This window comes from Octopus bimaculoides, chromosome 28, assembly GCF_001194135.2.
Source record: "Octopus bimaculoides isolate UCB-OBI-ISO-001 chromosome 28, ASM119413v2, whole genome shotgun sequence".
Classification (NCBI taxonomy): domain Eukaryota; kingdom Metazoa; phylum Mollusca; class Cephalopoda; order Octopoda; family Octopodidae; genus Octopus; species Octopus bimaculoides.
The window spans coordinates 15768264-15772177 of NC_069008.1; the positions used below are offsets into that span (position 1 = coordinate 15768264).

General features: G+C 41.0%; 1 non-coding gene across 1 annotated transcript; it reads left to right on the plus strand.

The window, feature by feature from the left end:
• The first annotated feature begins 2838 nt into the window (after nt 1-2838).
• LOC128251198 (U2 spliceosomal RNA) lies at nt 2839-3032 on the plus strand. The gene has a single exon (XR_008267011.1). It is a non-coding gene; the product is annotated as a U2 spliceosomal RNA (small nuclear RNA).
• The last annotated feature ends 882 nt before the right edge of the window (nt 3033-3914 follow it).

A 3914-nucleotide genomic window follows, 5' to 3' on the forward strand; every position in this document is an offset into this window, starting at 1 on the left:
CTGTTCGAGAGGACCTTCGGGTCGAAATTTCTGGATAACTACTAGAAATCCTTGACCTGGCTGTGCTACCGATCGGCCTTACCGGTTCCGGAAAGGTTATCAAGGCATGGCTATGACACCTCCCCCACGTGTCCGAGGTGATAAAGATTGTACCACCTTCTTCTTTCACCAAAGAAAAGAAAGTAGTATTTCTTTGCGTAGTAACCATATTGAAAGACATGGTATGGAAGACGCGAATGAAAGGGATTGCGACAGGACAGTTCATCTCTGGACGAGGGCTGGTGAACTACTTCACCACCCATCTTGCCTTCAAGATCCGCAAGGAGAGGAGGAGCCTGCCGCAAAGAGTATTCGGGAAAAGATGGAAGGAAATCGTAAGAAAGATGAGTATGCAAGGAGCCATGCTAATACGGCCGGTCCAGGCATAGAGGAACAGGAAAAGATTACCAAAAGGAAATCAACCGGCGGGTTAATGGACTAACCCAAAACCTGAAAAGAGTCATTTAAATTTTTAACTTATATTATATTATATTATATCATATCATATCATCTACATTTGTATTGAATCATTTCTAAAAGGATGACTGACCCCTATATGTCCTTGCCTGTCCTTGTTTGTCCCCTCAATGTATCCTTGTATAAGGAAATAAAGAAATTCAGTCCGGCTCTAGACCTTTTGAGGTCTAGCCACTGACCACAGAGCACACAGACAGTTCCAGCGACAACACAACACAGCTTCATTGGAGATCCAACACTTCGTTCAACAGCTTACTGCAAACTCCTTCGTCGCCACCGCCAGCGTCTACACCAACTTCTCTACGTACACGCCAACCCGCACCACTCGCACAGCTTTTCTCCACGCTGTTTGTGAAATGCTTCACCATGGTTAACAGCGAATGCAAATTGCGAGAACTCCTGTACCAAGTAACCAGCCGCAGCATTGAGGCTTCAACTTCTCACGACGTGTGTCTCTTCGGCTCTGCCTTGCCGCCACAACTTCTTCGTACAGCAGCTCAACTACAGTGTACCTTGGATGCGAACTGGTATTTCCCATTCTTGTGCCTAAACTTTCTTCTAACGTCCTTTTCTATGCTCTGTATCTCTCGCACACACATACACATGTTTGTATACACATACACTTTGTATACATGACGATCTGTGCATTATTGTGTTTTGGCACTATCATGCTATTAGCTGTCAGAAGTGAAAGTGCTCACTGCTAGTGAAGTATCTGTCTGTCTGCCTGCCTGTTGCTGGTCTGTCGATTCTTTGGCTACTGACAGCTAATACCATGACTGGCCGGAGAGAGCTATATGTCTCTCTCTCTCTCTATCTATCTATCACTCGAAAGTTCGCGCGTCCGCAATAGCTAGTCGTGAGTAGAAAACACAAATTTAATATAAAAACATATTTTCTGAAATTGCAAATTATTTAAAATATAAAAATATAATTTTCAACAGAGAGAATTTATCAAAATAGAAAACAAATGAAGTTTGAAGTTTAAAAATAATAGGATCGACCACTCACGACTAGCTAGCGCGGACGCGAGTACCCTTATACTCTGTGTTTTCAAACGCATGGATATAGGTGTCAAATTTGTTCCAATAACTTTCGAGTAATAGATAGATAGAGAGACAGACAGACAGACAGACATATAGCTCGCTCCGGCCAGTCAGTAGCCAAAGAATCGACAGGCCAGCAACAGACAGACAGACAGACAGACAGATACTTCACTAGCAGGCAGTGAGCACTTTCACTTCTGACAGCTAATAGCATGACAGTGCCTGTGTTTTTTATGTCGCACACACACACAGACATACAAGTTGACATTCAATAAAACCTTTGTCTTATACCTATTTACCGGTTGTGTTTCTCTCTTTTCCTTTTTGGCACTTATACTCATTCAACCTCATTTCATTTGCTTTATATTTGTGTCGACTGTGCGATGCGCTAAAGGAGCCATCCCACGTCACCATCTCCTAGTCGCACGGTCGTTACAAATCTCATATCTTTCACCTGTCACATCCCTATCCAGCTCTCGGGCTAGCGATACTGTTTTAGCTTCAAGCACAGTCGTTTTGACTGCTTGTCTACCCAGAGTCATCTAGTTCTGTCACAAGACTTGCTAGAAATAGCAGCTAACTCACCACCAACAAATCGACCAAATGATTGGAACATTATTTGCTCAATGAGAGCTGAAATGGTAACTTCACCACAATCCAATTTCACTGACAACGTTGACCTGACGCTATTGTAAATAATATTTTACGTTTAATATAGTAAACAGTGGTTTGAAACCCAGTACCTGTTGGTTCGAAGCAAACTTGTCACTTTATCAACGATCTAATCACTATGTGATCGCCCGATTTACAATTAAAACAAAGCATTCGACATTAACGAAGATGTTAGTCACTTAAATATATATTTGTTATTGGTCTATATATAAGATTTGAATATAAGATGCACTAATCGAGGATTGAACGCTCTGGTCATAGGTCAGTGAGATTCATGAACTGTGACCTGCCACCCAGCAGCCAGTCACTAACCATCACTGCTGATAAGTGATTAGCAGTGCCCCCTATCTTGGTGACGTCACTTGTCTCAGTGGTTTATATATAATGATAAGAACATATATTACCATACAACATACAATATCTTTATAAACTTACAAATAATTGATTTAAAGATATTAAAAATACTTTATGGTAGGAAATGTAAGCATTGAATGTCTTTACAATATAGCAGGTAATTAAATGTGATTGAAGTAAATAATTTACACATCAGTGGGTGTAACATTATCTTGTGTATAGATAGTCTGTGGCAAAGCGTCAAACATTTATCGCTTCTCGGCCTTTTGGCTAAGATCAAAGTGTAGTATCTGTTCTTATCAGCTTAATATCTGATACGGTCCCTATTTGGTTCCATCGATATTAAACTGATTTTTAGAACTAGGCGAAGTGTTAGGGGCTTGCTCCGCCTTTGCCACGGGTTGGCCTGGTATTGCAGTGCTTCCAGGATTCAGCCCATCTCCCACTCGGGAGATACAAATTAATAATAATGTCAGATATGTTGTCACAGCCCCCCCTTTTTTTTTTCATCATCTCCGCAGCCTTTCCGTCACATGTAGTTGCTTAAAGACCTTGATCGTGTTCCATTCCACCTTAACATCGTCGACTTCCATTTTCGTCCTCTTCCCTTTCTCATTTCAAATCCTGTCAACGCTTTCACTCCAACTGCCACGTTCAGTGCCTTTACAGGAGATCCTTTTTACTCTACGCAGACGATTTAGCTCTCCACTTTATACTTTTCTTTCTCTGTCCGTCACGCCAGTCTCAGGTGGCGGGTAATATTTATTTTTTAACATGCATAGATCGTTTTTCATGGTGCCCAGAAGCTTATCTAACCAAAGACATATCTGCAGTAACTATAGCAAGAAATTTATTTACCAAATGGATGTCTAGATTTGGCATACCCAACACATTGACAGCAGATCGTGGAAGACAATTTCTGTCGACTCCTTTCGCAGAATTCAACAAACTCTTGAGAATTCATACAACTTCATATCATCCACAATCTAATGGCACGATAGAGACGTTTCATTGCCAGTTGAAATCTTCATTAAGAACTTATTCTGATTCTATCAGTTGGTTAGAAGCTTTACCAATGACATTGTTAGGAATCAGGAGTGCTGTTAAAGAAAGTTTACAATATTCTCCTGTTGAACTTTTGTACGGAACAACATTAACTCTACCTGGCCATTTGTGTCATACACCAATTACCATTCCTTTATGTCCCCTGCCTCATCTTTTTTCCTTGATACCCTAAGCGCTGGCTTATTTTGTTTAATGGTTAATCCGGCGGAGCTCGGCTCCCACAGTCAATATTTCCAGCATGTATCCGAAAAGAAAAAAAAA